This window comes from Panthera pardus, unplaced genomic scaffold (genome assembly GCF_024362965.1).
Source record: "Panthera pardus isolate Hobbes unplaced genomic scaffold, ASM2436296v1 HiC_scaffold_15, whole genome shotgun sequence".
Taxonomy (NCBI): domain Eukaryota; kingdom Metazoa; phylum Chordata; class Mammalia; order Carnivora; family Felidae; genus Panthera; species Panthera pardus.
In genome coordinates this window covers 3,743,432-3,761,650 of record NW_026526710.1, presented here as the reverse complement: position 1 = coordinate 3,761,650, position 18,219 = coordinate 3,743,432, and the positions used below count along the sequence as shown (strand labels likewise).

The window sequence follows — 18,219 nt, the reverse complement described above, 5'->3', positions numbered from 1 at the left end:
TTTCTGAGCAATCACTTGAGCTGTTTAAAAAATGTAATGTGATTTAAACAAGGATACACTATTTCTGTTACCATCCCCATACATTTTCCATGAGGCCTGGGTAAATATATTAATGCGCAATTTGAAAGACTCGTAAGACCAAAAGTACAGCATTCACCAAGATGTAATGAATTAGGCCTAGTTAGCAATTCCGAGTGGCCTGTTTCCTTGCCAGATTAAATTGCACGTGATGTGTGGTTTATCTCAGCTCTCGATAACTTCACGTTTAAATTACAGCTCTCATTCTGCAAAATGAATTTAGGGAAATTTCATAACTATCACATTGCAATTTTTTTTAATGGCTACAGTTTCTCCTGAGCATCTGTAAAGCTTTCAGCTTCCTTGTCTTTGAGTCTGTTTTTTAAAGACCTGTAATAGAGAATCTGGAGTGAGTGTGAAACCCTTCAAAGCAATTTTTAACAAACCAAGGTTTTGATGAAAGACTATTTTAAATTTATGTCTGACTTTGCAGTCATGGAATAAATTGACATTGTGTACCTCCTGATATGATGTACCGAGAAGGACACAACATTGCTTCTGTGATATTCCTGCCAAAAGTGTATAATCTGAATCTAATTATGAAGAAATATTAGACAAACCCAAATGGAGGAAGAATTCTACAAAATAGACTGTTCTTTTTAAAAATGTCAATGTCACATGAAACACACAGAAAGACTAAGGAGCTATTCCAGATTAAAGAAGCAAAAGAGGCTCCACAAGTGATTAAAACATATGATCTGGGATTTTCTTTTACTATACAGTGCATTAATTAGAGCCCATGGCAAACTTAGAATAAAGTCAACAGATTAGATAATGGGATTGTATCAATGTTAATTTCCTGGTTGATTTCCTGGTGTGTGGCTATATAACAAAATAGCCTTGTTTTTAGAGAACAACATGAAGTATTTAGGGGTAAAGGAACAGACATCATGTCTCCAACTAATTCTCAAAAGGTTCAGGCAAAAATAACATGCATATATTTGTTTATATCTATCTATCTAGAGTGAATGATATAGCAAATGTTACCAAATGTAACATTTGAGGATTCTAGATGAAGTGTACACAGAAATTCTTCCTACTTTCCTTGCAACCTTTCTGGGAATTTGAAATTATGTCAAAAGAAAAAGTTAAAAGAAAGAAAAATAAATTTATGTCTGACTTTGTTGCAGCTGTTATAGACTACTGGGCTTCAGAATACAAATTCTGCATGGAACTTTTCTACTTTCCTGACTGACATAGGCTGCACCTTTGACCGAGCAGGAAATTGCCACAGCAAACATGCTTACTGAAGAGCAGCAAGAAAATCCAATAATTCAGATTGTTTTAAGTCTGTGATATTTTTAAATGACTTAATGCAGTGGGTCTCTGAAGAATTCCGACAATTTTAATGGTAGAAACTTGCAGTCCCACTGAGGAATGGGTTGCTACATAAATACTGAATGATCGTGTCTTTCTGCCTGGGCCGAAACATATTAGCTTTGCTTAGTGGCTTATTGCTTTATTCACAAAATAAATTTCAGCCGTCTCTCCCCACCATATTCCAAGCGCATTGTGAGCCTGTGCCTTATTAGATTGTGCGGGCTTATATTCCAAAGGCATCTGTTACCGTCTCAAGCTCAGCAATAATGAATTAAGCAGTTAAGTGTTTACCCCCCTAAACAGTTAGCTGGGGAAATTATATTATTATAGGTGATCCTTAACGAAAGATGGTAAACCAGGAAACACTCTTTCAGCAATCAGCCTTGGATTTGAAAACTAAAGGACTAAAATATTAAATATTTTTGTGAAAAGCTGTTTTTCATATTCTTAGCACACACTTTCTCTGCCTCAAACACACATAAACACACACACACAGACACACACAAATATAAAAAACTTAAACAGGTTCCTGGCTGATTCCTGATTCTCAAAGATCTATATACATCAAGATGAGTATTTAAAAAATTACAATGGAAAAGAAGATACCCTCTCTCCACCCCAGAGGAAGCAGAGCGTGGCTTGGGATAGACTATCTTGAAAGCAGAAGCAGACAGAGAGACGGATCCTTTAGGAAATTCATAAACTGTGTAAGAATCCCAGGGAAGATAATGGCAGGTCCTTAGCCATGAACATAATGATATGCGAAATCCCCAGCATCAAAGCTGAAACAAAAGAAAATGTCCTTCGGTAGCTCTGCACTGCCCACCGCAGCTGCCAGGCAGGGAGAAAGACAACTGGAGACTCCAAATTCATCTGGAAGCATTAGACAGCCCTTGCAGAGGAGTAAGGGATATGGGAGTGTCTGGCTGACCCTGGGTGTACTCCTGGAGGCAGGCTCATAGTTAGGTCCCAGATCCAGAGACTGAAGTGACTGACTGTAAGGACCAAGCCACCAATTCCTTGTGTGCAAAACTCCTGACACAATGCTGTCAACCACTACCATTATGAAGCACCTACTGGTTGTTGGATGCTTTATAAATAAATCTTCAGCACAATATATTGTTAGGAGCAAGACTCTGGAGCAAGACTGTCTGGATATGAATTCCAGCTCTGCCACTTATAAGCTCTGTGGCCTTGACCAAGTTATTTTACCTTTTTGTGCCTCATTTTGCTCAGGTGGACAATGGTGCTAATAATTGTACAAAATGATGATGATTAAATGAGTTTAATCTATGTGAAGCACTATGTAAATGTGCAATTATCAAGTGGCTATCATTGTAATCTGCCTCACAGTGGATGGGGCAGGGATCTGCATTCCCAAATTGCAGGTGAAAAGACTAAGGCCCTGAGAGAGAAATGGTCAAACGGTTGTGAAGGGGCAGAACCAGGACTGATACCTAGGTTCACTCACATCAGGTCCGAGGCTCTTGAGCCTACCCTGTCTCTTATGGGAGAAAAAGGGGTGGAAAGGCAGATGCCCAGAAAGCAAGAGCTGCAGCCTTAACCGTGTGCCAACTCTGATTGATCAATCAAACTGGAGAGGAACAGCACAAGAAGGACAGGCTCCCTTTGCCTAACTCCTCTCCAATGTCAGGGACAAGTTAAACAAATGATAGTATATTCATAATGTGCTGATTACTGTCATGTTTGCCCCCCTTCCCCATTCACTCCCATCCCTCAATGCCCCAGGAAGCTGACCTCCATGGACTACATCTCCCAGGCTCCCTTGCTCTCTGGTTTCCAGTTGGATTTGGCCAATGGAAGGCCCTGCTTGGCAATAAGAAGGTGGGAGGAGAGAAAGATTGGGGATTTATTTTCCAGTTCTCCCTACTTGACTGCAGTTGTGACAGTGGTTATGTCCTTTTACAGCCATAGTCCTGGTCAAGTTGTCTTTCTGTTCTCACTGGGCTCTCTCCCTTCTCACTCCCCTTCAGATCAGAGGTGGAAATGGCTTCCCCACCTGTTAGCATCTGGGTGCCTCAACATTCTCCTGCCCATGGCTGTGTAAATAGTCTCATTTAAAAATCCCAGCTGAGTGTACCTTCTGGGACCCTAACCTGCCACAGAACACTATTCGGTTATTAAGAAACGTAAATGTTATTTATATGTGTTGAAGTGAAGTGATGTCTAGGATATGAGGTAAAGTGAACAGAAGCAGGTTACAGAATATTATGCAATAATCCCACCTCTGCTAAAAGTGTGATACTTCGGAAAAAGTTAAAAGATACTCGGTATCATATAGTTAACAGACACTAGATCTGGAAAATGTGTTTAGAAGCCACTTATAATTCCACATCATTATCTTAATTTCTTTTATGATCATCAGGCATCTTCATTTGGCTGGGGTGGGGGGGAATCTATTTTCTCCTGGGACCCTGACTGACACCACAGAATACCACATCCATCTGAGATGTCCATGAAAGAAGATCTGACTAAATAGAGAGATATTCCATGTTCATGAGCTGGAAGATTTAATATGGTGAAGATGTCATTTCTGTCCAAATTAATCAGTAAATTTAAGACCATTCCAATCAAAATCCCAATAAGATTTTTCACAGAACATGACAATCCCATCTTAAATTTTTTATGGAGATGCAAGGGCCAAGAATAGTCAGGGTATTTAAAGCATAATAAGATGTGGGAATTTTTCCTATCAGATATTAAGACTAATTATAAAGCTATAATAATAAAGACAGCGAGGCAGAAGGACAAATAGACTCTGGGGAAAAAATTACAAGCCTAGAAATAGATTTACACAAATATAGAATGGATTTACACAAATATATGGCATTTGTTGCTGGCATTATAAACTAGTGGGGAAAAGACAGACTTCATTTTCAATATGGTGCTGGGCCAACTAACTACCCATATGGGAAAAAAAAATAGAATTAGATCCCTACCTCACACCATACACAAAAATCAACCCCAGGTAGAGGTACCTGCACACCATGGATTTAAAGAAAAAAACATGTTCCTTTTTTTTTTTTTTTTTTACAATAGCACAAAACAGTTTAACTGAAAATTATATCCTTATTAAGCTCACTTTACTATGCCATGTCTGGGTTTTTTGTTTGTTTGTTTGCTTGTTTGTTTTTTTTCAGCTTTCTAATAGCTCTGCTCATGTAATAGCCCAGGGTCCCTTTCAGAGCTGTATCTATAGCCAGAACTAGGACTGAATTTTCTTTGAGCATCCCCGGAATGAAACACCACTTGGCACTTGGCAGCTTCCAGGAGATTTAGAAACATTAGCTAATTAGAGTTTCTAGGACTCTGCTTTGCACTGGTACAGGCTCTTCTTCAGGCACACAGCTTTGCTGAGCCCCTGAGAAGCTGGCCCTTGGGCAGGAACCGGCCTTCCAATTCTGCATCCTATTTTAGCAGTGGAGTGTGCAAACAAGACAGGGACCTAAGACCTCCAAGACAAACACCACGGAATTAAGGGAACACATTTGGCTCTCCATCTCTCCCAGGTCCCACATATCTGGCTTGAGTGTCCCCATTTGGCTTCATGCCCACTGGGGCGCTGATTACTCCATCAGCTCCCAAAACGATGAGCTCCCAAGGATAGCCATAGGTCTTTCCTGTGCCCTGAGAAGAATGGAGCACCCCCACCAGCACTCCACCTGCCCAAATAAAATTCCACAAACTGTACCCCTAAAACCTGATGAAGAGTATAGGTTGTTACTGCAGGTTTCTTAAGGGGCAGGGCACGGAGCACTTAACACCTTAACAATCCTTTTTGCTTCTTTCTTTCCCTGAAGTTCCCTTCATTAAAGCAACCACTCCAGTCTCTATTTTTAATTTCTCTCCCCTCAAACTGCTCGTCCATCTTCTCTCATTCATCGCTCACTCTTACTTGCTGTCTTCCCCACTGCCTTCTCTCTCTTCCTCCATTTCCACCCTCCTCCCTCTCTCATTGCTCCTTCTTCAAATCTGAGGTTCTCACATTTCATCTAGTCAGCAAAATAGGAAGCCAAACCAAAAAAAAAAAAAAGAATTCTTTTGCTCCTTTGGAGAAACAGGGAGATATGAATGCTTACAATTTTCATTTTGTCCCTATTCTATTGCTGCACTGTCATCATCACTGTCATAGTGGTGCCTACTATGCACCAAGGACCTCTCTAACATTCTCCCTAAATCTCACCTCTATCATCACTGTGCCCATTCTGCCAATAAGGAAGCTGAGGGTCAGAAGAACTGAATAGCTTGCCCTAGTTCACTCAATAGGACAATGGCTTGGAAGCAGAGTGGGAAAACTCACCCTTTGTAGCCTTGCTACTAATGACCCCAGCTTTAGGTTTTCCTGCTGCCGCTGTTCAGGGCAGGTGGGAAGGAAATGTAGGTACTTCTAGAAGATGCCATTCAGACAAATCATAGCCAACAGGGGTCTCTGTCGCCCCAGGAGCAGTCCCTAAGTTACCACTCTCTCAGTCTCCTTGGACCTTCTGATTTCTCAGTTCTTGAGTTCCACAAATCAAAAGATGATCCACTTGTCCCCACAAGACAGGAAAATAATGGTGATGCTGCCATTTATGGTCTGCTTTCCACAAGCTGGGCTCGCTCTGCCCATTATCTAATTTCCTCCTTGTAACAGCACTTGGAGGTAAGTATTGCCATTTCCTCCCCTTAATAGCCGAGGAAATAGGGGCTCAGAGATGGTAAGTGACTTGCCCAAGGTCATCCAGCCTATAAGCAACCGAGCTGGCGGTCAAATCCTGTTCTGTTTGATGTCAAGGTTGAAGTTCTTAACCTTGAACACCCTTCTGTTTCCTTCCCTTCTGTTTCTCAGCGGCCTCTAAATTTCTGTGGGGCTTTGAATTCACTTTGAATTTTTGTTTGTTTGTTTGAGAGAGAGAGAGTGAGCGTGTGCAAATGGGGGGGAGTGGAAGAGGAGAGAAAGGGAGGGAGAGAATCCCAAGCATGCTCCAGGCTCAGCACAGAGCCCAACATGGGGCTTGATCCCACGACCCTGAGATCATGACCCAAGGTGAAATCAAGAGCCAGATGCTCAAGCAACTGAGCCACACAGGAACCTCCACTTTAAATTTCTGAATTCACTTCCCAGCTGGTGAGGGGCTCAGTCAGGGCTAAAATCCAAAGCCCTCTCTCCCTTGCACCCACAGTCTCCAGCTCTAGAGTTCAGGGGGCCCAAGATGAAGGCTCTAGAAGCTCTCCTTTGAAGGCTGGGTTCCCATCCCTTCAACCCCAGAAACCTCTGTGGACCCCTCAGTGTCTGGAGGAGCAAAGTCCCCACCCCCTCCAACCCCTGGCCTCCACATTCAAACACTCCATGACTCAAGAAGCAAATCTAGCCCTCCTGCATGAGCTCTCCTGCTCCAAATCCTTGGGGTCCTTCAGGGTCTTTGGCAAATGTGCCAGGCATCAGGGACCCTGAGATGTCATCTCAGTTTCTGTCCGAGACCCTGCCTCTGAAAACAGCATAGGAGAGAGATTCTAAAATGATCCTCAATACCTCAGGCCAGGGTCTAAACTACCACCCATGTACCACATTCCCTTTTGTGCACATACACACACATATATATTTGCACATATGTGCACACATGTATACACACTTGCTCTCACATTGTTTGCATACATTTCTCTGCACACCATGCATACACACACATACATGCACACATCCATTCGTGCACATTTAAACACAAGCCATAAACAGATTCTCTGGAACACATCTGTGTGCTCACACACAGGTTTACATAGCCCATGTGTGCACGCGGGTAAGCATACTGCGTAGATCCACGCGGTTGTGTGTGCCTGCTGGTACCTTCCAAGGTGGGGCAGCAAGGCCTCTGCTGGGGCCTCCTGGAGCCCGGCCTTTGGCAAAAGCCCCACCTGGTGGACACTTGGTGTATACACCAACCCCAACTCCAAGCCTGAGCGCCCCTGAGACCTGAGAGGCTCTGATTAGCAACCAGGCTGGCTGGCAATAAGTGAGTGAGTCCAAAGGTAGACTTTGGGGCACCCCCTACCCCTTTAGAGTTGCCTTCTCTCCTCCTATTCCCTTCCCTGGGCAACAATTTCCCTGACCAAAGGCAGGGAAAAGAGCACTGGGTCCAGGGGAAGGAGCTTAAATCCCTTCTCTGCCACTTGCTGGCTTCTCTCCCAAGTCTCAGTATGCTCAGCTATAAAATGAGGGTAGAATCCTCAAACAGGTATTTGGAAGAAGCAAATGACATCATGGGCACAAAATCAACTGCTATACATCTTAGGGTCGGACAGCGTGGAATGAGTCTGAAGTCAGACTTGGGAGTAAATGGAGATGCAACTGGGATGCCTGGGGTGGCTGTCGATCAAGCGTCTGACTTCCGCTCAGGTCGTGATGTCGTGGTTCGTGGGCTTGATCTCTAATAGCTCAGAGCCTGGAGCCTGCTTCGGATTCTGTCTCCCCCTCTCTCTGCCCCTCTTCCACTCACGTTCTCTCTCTCTCTCTCAAAAATGAGTAAGTGTTAAAATAAATAAATAAATGGAGATGAAACTCACGGCTCTCCCCTTCCTAGATGTGTGCCCTTGGGCAAGTCACTCTCCTCCAAGTGGCTTTCATTAACTGTAAAGTGGGGGCTTTCCAACAAGGTGGTTGGAAGAAGCAAACTGCATCGTGGAAGTGAAGTCCATTACTGTCTCCATTTCTCTCAGACCAAAGACAGGAATAGTGTAGGGGTGATAGAAGCAGGGCTGGAATCAGAGGGACCCCAGTTTAAATTCTGATTCAAATCGTGGTTCTGCCACTTTTGAGATGTGACCTTGAGCAAGTCACTCCCTTGTCCAACCTGTTTCCCTATCTATACAGTGGGGACCTCTTAGTGTTGGGGTGAGAATTAATGAGATAACACACGCAAAGAGCCTGGCATCAGTAAGTGCTCCACAAATGCCAACTGCCATTGTCAGCAGTGACTTTTGGGGGAAACAAGTGATATCTGGAGGGGTGGGTAACAGATGACTGTCAGGAGGTCCATATAATAGGTATATAATTATAACTAACTATAATTTAATCACTATGTGCCAGGTGCTATTCTAAGCCCTCTCTAGGAATTAACTCATTTAAGGTCACAACAACCCCATGAAGTAGACATTATTATTATTCCCATCTTACAGATGAGGACACTGAGGCACAGAGATGATGTAACTTGCCCAGGGTCACAGAGCTAAAGAGTGGGTTAAGATCCAGGCAGAGTCCTCTGGATACCTCCCATTCTCTAATTCTACAGAGCTGTCCCATCAGCTCTAACCTCCTGGCCTCTCCTTAGTCTGGAAATTTTCTCAGGTGCTGAAGTCTGGTTTTACAGGGCAAGTCCTCCCTAGCAAGTCCCCCACAGTCCCACTCTTCCTCCCAATCCTCAGGGAGGCAAATGGCCACATACAAAATGTGTATCCTGGAGGACTATGGAATTAAGATAATCTCAGGGAGGCAACAAATGCAATGCAAATAAAGCTAATTAAAGAGCATCTGCTAATCATGGGAGCCTGTGTCAGAAAACTTGCATCTGTTGAAGGTTGCTAAGAGGCATGAAGGTGGAGGGAACCTGGCTGGCGAGGCCTCACCCCACTGCTGAAGCATCACCACCGAGTGGAGGGACAGATGGTGGCTCAGACAAGAGACGAATGTAAAAGAGAGCTTAGGTACAGGAAATTGTGTGCTCCGTGTTTTATTTAAAAGTCAGTCACTGGGAAATGGCTGCCTGATGATGCCGGTGACAAAGGAGTCACTTTCTGACGTGGCATCGCTTATGTCTGAGGCCTGAATCTGTGGCTGCCTGGCTGTGTGGCTTAGATCCAGGTGCTTAACCTCTCTGGAGTTAGAGTTTGGCCACATGATATGCTTTGGCCAACAGAATGAAGTGGAATTGTTGGTGTGCCAGTTCTGAGCCTACATCTCAAGATATGTTGTGTTTCCACTTGCCCTCTTGCACCGTTGCTTTTCACTGTCGAAAGAACATGCCTGGGCTAGCCCACTGGCCCCAGGAGGAGGATACAAGACTCAAGGGTAGGAGGGAGCCTGACTTCCTGGATGACACATGGAGGAGAGCAGCTCTCACCCAAGAACATCTGACAAGGATTATCCCATGGCTACAAAACACACGTCCCATATCGTGAGCCACTGGGGCCTAATTATCACTACAGCAAGTGGACCTAGTGCTGTCCCACTGAAAGGCCAGACCCTGCACCCCTTCCTGAGCTAGTTCTGTGGTTTCACCAACTTCAGTTTCTCCCCACAATCATCCAGCTTGGATGCCATGTGGCTGTTGCTCTCAGCATGACCTAAGACTGCAAGCTCCTGGAAATCTGATGAGCTCCCCCATTAGATCATCCAACTGCTCTGAAAGGACCCACCTTGGCCTATAAGTGAGGTTCCCTGGTACCTCCTAAGTGTTCTTGGTGGTCTCCACCAGTGGTTCTGGGTTTTGGGACCCCAGCAGGCTTTGCACCCTAGCCAGCCAGTCATGATGCCATGTGGCCTTGGGCATGCCACCTAGCACCTCCAAACCTCATTCTTCACATCTGTAAAAGGGGAGTGCTGCTCCCTTCTTGGCTCAAGAGTGGTGGCATGGAGATATGAACTGTGAAAAGTAGGAGTCCTGTTGAAACAGGAGCGGTCACGTGATCCATCATTCAATGCTGACTCTTGAGGGGCATCACTGAGAGAACCTGAGAAGAATCCCATTTCCTTTGCCTCAGCCTCCCTTTAGCCTTCACCCTGCTTCTCTTTTTTAAGGTTTTGAATGTCAACTTCTTTGGCAAGTTGATGCTTCAAAAGAAACAAAGATTTAAATATCCTAAGATAGCTTTGCCTAAAGAGATTCCTTTCTAGCGTTCCATGTGACAGCCCCAGACAGGCATTTCATAGAAGAGGGCACTCAAATGGCCAATAAATACCTGAAAAGCTAAGCCTCGATAGTAGTTAGGAAAAATTCAAATTAATACCAAAATGTGATACCATTGTGCACTCATCAGATTGGCCAAAATTTTGAAGCCAGATAATACTAACAGTTATTAAAAATGCAGAGCAACTGGAATCCTCATGCACTGCTGGTGTAATCGGTACAACTAGCTTAGAAAACAACTGCGCATAATCTAGCAAAGTGGAAGACATGCATGGCGCATGCCACATGCCCCACCAATCTATTCCTAGGGATATATTCACGAGGAACTCTTGTCCAGGTGCATCCAGCAGGATATAAATGATTTGTATCTTTCTATAAGATTGTTTACAGAAGAGTGCTCATAACAGTAAAAGAACAAAACAAACAAAAACAAAGGGAAAAGGTAACAATCCAAATGCCCATCAATAGCAGACTGGATAAAATAAATTGTACTGTATTCACACAATGGAAATCTATAGATGGGGGAAATAATGATTCAGAACCACACTATTCAACATGGGCGATCCTCATAGTAACACTTCTTAAAGAAAACAAGTTGCAGAATACAAATAGTACAATACTATTTATGTAAAATTTAATAGCAGGCAACACTATACTGTATATTGTTTGGTCTTACGACAAAAGCCAGTGCTAAACCTGCTGTGTGCCACTTAGCATGTGGCCCTGGGAACATTTCATTTTTCTGAGCCTTGGTTTCCTTTCAGGGCTACTGTGAGGGTGTAAAGTCACGTAGTGAATATACCTGTTGCACAGTGAGTACCCAGTAATTGTTGAAGATGACGGTTTGATTATTTGGGTAAGCTCCAATTTCCAAATGTCAGTTTTCTTAAAGCAAGGTGCCTTGGGGTCCCCCAAAATAAGAGTGTTGAGGAGGGCAAGAAAGAAGCTATTGTACTTGAGTGCTCATTTTTGTAGTTAACACACATGCAAGTGGGAGTATCCATGCTGAAAAGAGATGCAGTCCCTGCTCACAGCATGTTCTAGACTAAGGCCTTTGATGTCCTGTACAATCTCTCTTCTCCCCTCTTCTTCCACAATAAACTGGGATGGTCAAATCCACCAAAAACTATTTGTTTTTTCTTGATGGCAGGAAGGTATTGAACCCTTTCTAACGTAGCAAAGAATGAAAGAAACATAAGGCAGTTACATTTACTTATTAAAATGGTCTAAACATGCATACCCTTCCACACAATTCTCCTTTGCTACTGTTACCAGTCAGGGCTCTCCAGAGACTGACCAGTAGGAGACATACATAGTAAGAGATTCATTGCAAGGAATTGGCTTATACAGTTGTGGGGCTGAGTAGTCAAGTCTGAAATTCTTAGGATTTCCATCAAGAAGAAGAGATTGAAAGTCCAGGGGGAAGCTACTGTCCACAGGAGGAATTTTCTTTTCTTCAGGTAAGTCTCAGCCCTGCTCTTCAGCCTTTCAACTGACTGAATCTGACCCTCCCAGATGATACAGAATAATCTCTCTTAGTCAATTGACTATAAACTTCAATCACATCCACAAAACACCCTTACAGCAATATCCAGATTAATGTGTGGATAATTGGGCACTCTCATTTAGCCAAGCTGACACGTCAAACTGACCATCACACATGTCCCCTGTAAGCTCTTCGCAGCACCCTCCAGGTTGGCACAGCTTATGGATCAGCACATGTCACTGTGTCAAGGCTTTTTCAGTTAAACTGCCTCCCGTCTGATTTTGTCTGGGTGTCAGCTTGAATTTGCTCTTTTTACTCTGTCCACAAGTCTGACATCATGGCCTCTCGTAGCTCTGGATGCACATCCTTACAGGGTCAATGGCCAAAAGCGAAAGGGAAGGGGCTGATCAGCCAAGCCTGGGCCACGGAGGATAGGGTCTGTCATCCAAGGGTAGCGAGTGGGTAGCACATGCATGGACACCATGGGGTGGTTATGAGCTGGGCCCAAGTGTACATAGCTCTGGACATCCCAAAGTGTGGTCTATGACCTTCCAGATATTTCTAGGTCATTCACAGAACATTCTATAACCTCAAATCCCATGGGGAGGAAGATGGCTATCTTTCAAATGTCTCTCAGTCTTTCCTATCACTCTAAAGGCCAAGACTCAGTGAGGTGCTAGCACATCTATAACACCTCTGTCTCTGGGGAAAAAATCCCCCTTTTACTTTATTTTTTAAAACAAATGTTTAAGGTTTATTTATTTAACTTGAGAGAGAGAGAAAGAGCACATGCATGAGCTGCGGAGGGGTAGAGAGAGAGGGAGAGAGAATCCCAAGCAGTCTGTCAAACACACAAACCACAAGATCATGACCTGAGCCAAAATCAAAAGTCAGAGGCTTAACCAACTAAGCCACCCAGGCGTCCCCCAAAATCTCCCTTTAAAATAGACAACAGGTCTCAGGCTCAGTTCCTCTGGCTGAGTACATTCATGGTTTTAAATGTATGTATTTATATGTAGTCCTTTTCTATTTATGGCAAGAGATGCCAAATTTCCATTTAGAATGGTGATAGAAAGTTCCCTTTTACAAAGACATTTAATTAAGTAAAAAGTGAGCTAGGTTAGAGAAAAATACTAAGTAAATAGTAATATATGGTACATAGATACAGAAAAAATTGTGCATGTGGATGTGAAAGATTAGAGTTGTGTTAGGTGATGGCCTTGGCTTTGACACTAGATGTCCCAAGTTTAAATCCAAGCCACACTCACTATGTAAACTTAGGCCAAGATACTGAACTTACCTGAGTCTCACTTCCTCACCTGTAAAACGGGAATGATGATACTCATCATCAAACTTTATAATCCACTTTATCCAAATCCTTTGGGACCAGATGTATTTTGGAATTCAGAATCACTCAGATTTTCAGAATACCATACACTGTATATTATATTCAGGGTTAGGCAGCATTGTGTGGCCCAGCACATTAATATTCCTGCAGCAAAATGTCTGGCTATTCACATTAAGTGGGGTGGGTTTTTTTTAAGTCTACACATTGCACCAGTCCCGGGCGGATTTTGTGGTCAAATGTTTGCGCAAACATGAAAATAAAAACTTTCATATTCCAGAGTTTTGGGGATTTAAGGATTGCACATAATGGGCTATGAGCCTGGACAGGGAGTGGACAGGACTAGTGAAACCTAAGGTGCCTTAGTCAAGCCCATGCAGTGAGGTGGCAAAAAGATTGGGAAGCAGCCAGAGGCTAGGAGGGAGCATTTAGGAAGAGAAGAGAGGCAATCAGCAAAATGTGCACCAATCTCACGAGAGATTATAAAGAAAAGATAACACAAACTCCCCAAGATTTCTTTGATTTCTTCTCCCCTACGACCCAACACCCTCCCTTCCTCCTCCTCTTCCTCCTCTTTCTCTTGCTGGTGCTGCTCCTCCCATTGCCCTTCTTGGTGTCTGGCCTTAGGGTGGACATGTGACTAAGTTCTAGCCTATGAGATGTGAGGGGAGATCTACTGAAGTGCTTATAAGAAAGGTTTCTGTGGACAATTCTGTGCCTAGATGTGATGCCTGGCGTAGGGGCAGCCATACTGAGGCCATGAGGGGAAGCAGGCTGAGGGTAAAGACCACACAGAGGATGGCAGGGTAGAGAGCTGATGTCATGTAGCCACTGATCACACCAAACTTGGACTCACCTACCTCTGTATTTCTTGTATAAGAAAGAAAACCTATTATAACTTTAGCCAGTTAGAGTTGGAATTATCTGTTACTTACAGTGGAAGGATATTATTTTTGTTATTAAGAGAAAGTATAAATATGGAAGATGAGAAAATATGGGGAGTCTCAAGTTATAAGATTGCATATAAGCAAAGCCAGATTTTAAAGAATTTAATACCAGATAGATAGCACAATTGGCAGGCAGGCAGAGGGGTAGTGAGAAAGCTGGTGCGGGCCAAACTGCCTAAGGATGGTTTCATGAAGGAGGTTGGAAAACTTCCTCAAACTTCACTAAAAATTTCTTGGTCCCACTTCTGTATTTTCAGTGGAGGGCAAATGATTCAGCTCAAGCCTAGGAGCCCCCAAATTCCTTCCCAGAATCATAGATATTTCCTCAACCAGGAAAGAAAGCTGGCTGGGCGGGTTGGGAAGATTCTGGGTAGACGCACAGCCTTAGCAGTGTTCTGGGCTTGTCTGGCCTTCAACGTGTGATTTTGAGAGTTGGAAACGAGAAGATTAAAACTCAGAATGGCACGCGGGTGTGAAGCTGACTGCCTTGCCAGCTATTTGCCTGTATTTAAAACACATATGGGTGATATTTTTAAATATCTTTGCTGTGTGATTGAAAAACATTGCAGTTGCTACTTCGTGGACGTGGGTTTTTATGCAAACCCAGGGATGGAATGATGAGTGTATGTTGTACCTACGTGGGCTTTGCTGGAGAGAATGTAAGGACAGAATGGCACAGCCTGCATAAATGTCGGGCTGAGAATTGGGGCTGGGCCATTCAACATTTAACTTGGGTGTAGGGGCTGCTGGCAAAGCTCCTTGGTTCTCTTTGAGATCCATCCCTCCCCACTCTCCCTCCAAGGGGTTTGGGTGGGAATACTCACCCCAGCTCTAGGAGTAGACATATAACCCAGGGCTGGCCAACTGAGCACTCTAGACCCTTGGGCCAAGTGACTGGCTGAGGGGCAAGCTCACGTCCAAAGGCAAGCCAATGAGACTCAATCATGCAATAGTTTTAGGAACTATTGGGAAATAAGCACTTCTCTCCTGCTTGCATTGCTAATCTGAGAGCAGGTATACCTGGAACTTCCCAAGGCCATCTTTGTCACCGCTTGAGGAGAGCCTGCTGGGAATAAAACCAAGGCAGTGGAAAAGAGAGCCTGAGAGATGGAGAGAATCCTGGATCCAGCCATGCCTGAAATCTATTCCTGGAACCTTTATTTTCCACTTAAAAAAAAAAAAAATTGTAGTGGTTGCCAGAGGGAAAGGGAAGAGGGAGTAGGAGAAAAAGGTGAAGAGGATTAAGAGATACAAACTTTTAGTTATAAAATAAATAAGTCATGGGATGGGAAGTACGGCATAGGCAATACATAGGCCATAATATCACAATAACTCAGTGTGGTGAGAGATGGTAACTACACTTACCACGGTGAGAATTTTGTAATGTATACACTTGTGAAGTCACTATGCTGCACACCTGAAACTAAAATAATATTAGGTCCACTGCAGAAAAAAAAATTGTGGTAAAATATATTTACCGTAAAATGCCATTTTAATGATGTATACGCATAAAATTCACTGCCATTGACAATGTTATGCAACCATCTCACCACTATTTCCAAAAGCTGTCACCACCCCAAACAGAAACTCTGTACCCATTAAGGAGTAACTCCCCATCCTACCCTAGGACTCTCAATGTAATGTGGTTTTTTTTTTTTAATTTTTTTTTTTTACGTTTATTTTTTTGATAAATAAAAAGGCAGAGCACATGTGGGGGAGGGGCAGAGAGCGAAGGAGACACAGAATCCGAAGGGAGCTTCAGGCTGAGCTGTCAGCACAGAGCCCGACGCGGGGCTCGAACTCACGGACCGCGAGATCATGACCTGAGCCGAAGTTGGACGCTCGACCGACTGAGGCCCCCAGGCGCCCCTCAATTTAATGTTTTTAAAGTACAAGACACACACACACAGTGAAATTCTCCCTTTTGACGGTGGTTCTGTGAGTTCTCACAAACACACAGTCATTTAACCGGCCCCACAATCAAGATCCAGAACAGCTCTAACCCCAGCTCCCCAAGTCCACGTTCTCCTTACAGGCGGCTCCCCGCTCTCCTCCCCAACCGCCTGGAAACCACGGATCGGTTTTCTGTGTGTGAAGTTCCGTCTTTTCCAGAATGGCGTATAAGTGAAATCGCCCAGGATGTGGCCCCGTGACTCCGACTCCCTTCGCTCGGCATAACGCATCGGAAGTCGGTCCGTCGTGGGCATATCGACGATTCGCGCCTTTACACCGTACGACTCTACGTCAGTTTACGCTTTCACCACACGAGGGCCATTGGTCTACTCCCGTACTCTGAATCGACCTGAGTCTATACATTCCTTTTCCTTAAGCTGTCGGAGTCGGGTTTCCGTCACCTGCAACCAAAATAATCTTGCCCATATACCGGGAGAAAGCCACTTCCTTTCCCGAAAATTACCTCTTTCGTCTATAAAATGGGAGTGTATTACTCACGACGGTTTGGAGTATCATGGAAATCTTGACACAAAACTGAAAGAGAGACGATAATTTTCTCACACACCGGGGAGTCCTGAGGTGGAGCACATCACGAGGCGGCTCATTTGGCGGCTCAACACCGGAGGCTGGCGCTTTCCACCTCTTCAATCCGCGGTGCCTCGGGCTCTCCTCCTCAGGGCGAAGCAAGATGGCGGCGGCAGTTCCACCACGTCGACGTCGACGTCGACGGGAAGTTTTCTTCGAGGGCTCGAGAGAGGCTTTGCCCAGAAGCCACGCCCAGCAGGTTTCTCCTCGTATCTCATTGGCCCGAATTGGGTCTCGTGCCCGCTCCCGACAAAGTGGCAGAGGAGGGGGGGCGGGGCACCCACGGTGCCTACCACCCACGAGAACAGCAGCTCGGCTACCTCGTGGGGGTGTTATGAGGGTCAGTGGAGGTGTCAGCTCCTGGTACCTGCGAGGATTCAGACACGTTGCAATTGTCTTCCACACCGCGAGGGAATGTGGCGCGGGCACATCTTCCCAACCCTGAGACAGTCAGGTGACATCGGCACGGGGGGGAAATACTGAAATAGTTCTGGCCAATGCATTTGAGTTAATCACATGCTTCCGGTGACAATGGACAGAAACAGAAATTGGCCTAAGCCAAAAATAATTTCTTAGCTTATTTAACTGGAAAGTTTAACTGGTGTGGTGGGCCCAGGCATAGCCTGGAGGTTGAATTTCAGGCACTCCTTCTTCTCTGGGCCCTGATTTCTTCTGTGTTGGCCTCATCCTCAGACAGACATATTCCCTCCGGTGGCAAAGATGGCTGCCATTAGCCCAAGCTTCCGTCCTCCCAGCTTCTTGTCCCCGGGGAAAAGAGAAAGCCTAGGGAAGATTCTCATTAGTCTAGGTGAGACCACATGCCTATGCCTGAGCCAATCACCTTGACTCTGCTAGACGCGGCCCAGATGGCCCGCCCAATTCCCTAGCTGGGGTAGAGTGGAGGCCAAGGGCATAAACTGGCCAAAAGAAAACCCCGAGGCTGCTTTCACAAGAAAGGGGAATGGTATTGGAGCAAAAGTAACACTGTCTCCTACAGTCTTAATTTTACTGGGAGAGAAACTTACACCCAGAAAGGGTGAGACACTAGATGTCATAGCAGTGGATCCAAGTCCTGAACTCCAGCCCCTGAATGCCTAGCCATTACACCAACCCTCACTGGGTGCCAGGAGGATGGGTGGGTCTGTGATTCCCTAATAATGCCCACGCCAAACTCTTTCACTCCCCAACCTCCCTCTCCAAATGAGGCTCACCCACATTTCTCACCCTGAGGTTTGGTCTACTTTGCAGCTGAAGTACAGAATGTTAGGGGATTGCTATGGACTGAATTGTGCCTCCCTCCCACTTAATTTTGAAGCCTTAACCCTAATACAGTGTCTTTGGGAGATAATTAGGTTTATTTATTTATTTTTTTAATGTTTATTTATTTTTGAGACAGAGTGCAAGTGGGGGAGGGGCAGAGAGAGAGGGCGACACAGAATCTGAAACAGGCTCCGAGCTGTCAGCACAGAGCCCGATGCGGGGCTCGAACCCACGAACCGTGAGATCATGACCTGAGCCCAAGTTGGACGCTCAACCGACTGAGCCACCCAGGCGCCCCATGAGATAATTAGGTTTAAATGAGATCATGAGGGTAGGGCGACCATGATG

At 44.8% G+C, this 18,219-nt stretch overlaps 1 protein-coding gene across 2 annotated transcripts in view; it reads right to left on the bottom strand.

Annotated features, from left to right (window-relative positions):
• Positions 1-18,219, bottom strand: part of CUX2 (cut like homeobox 2) — a 320,662-nt gene that overhangs the window by 265,643 nt on the left and 36,800 nt on the right. Inside the window, exon 1 of one of the 2 annotated variants that reach the window (XM_019467450.2) lies at positions 16,592-16,708. The exons of the other annotated variant lie outside the window; for it this stretch is intronic. The gene's annotated coding sequence lies outside the window, so the exon portion shown is untranslated. Of the gene's footprint in view, positions 1-16,591; positions 16,709-18,219 lie in introns of those variants that run through there. 2 annotated transcript variants of the gene reach the window in all.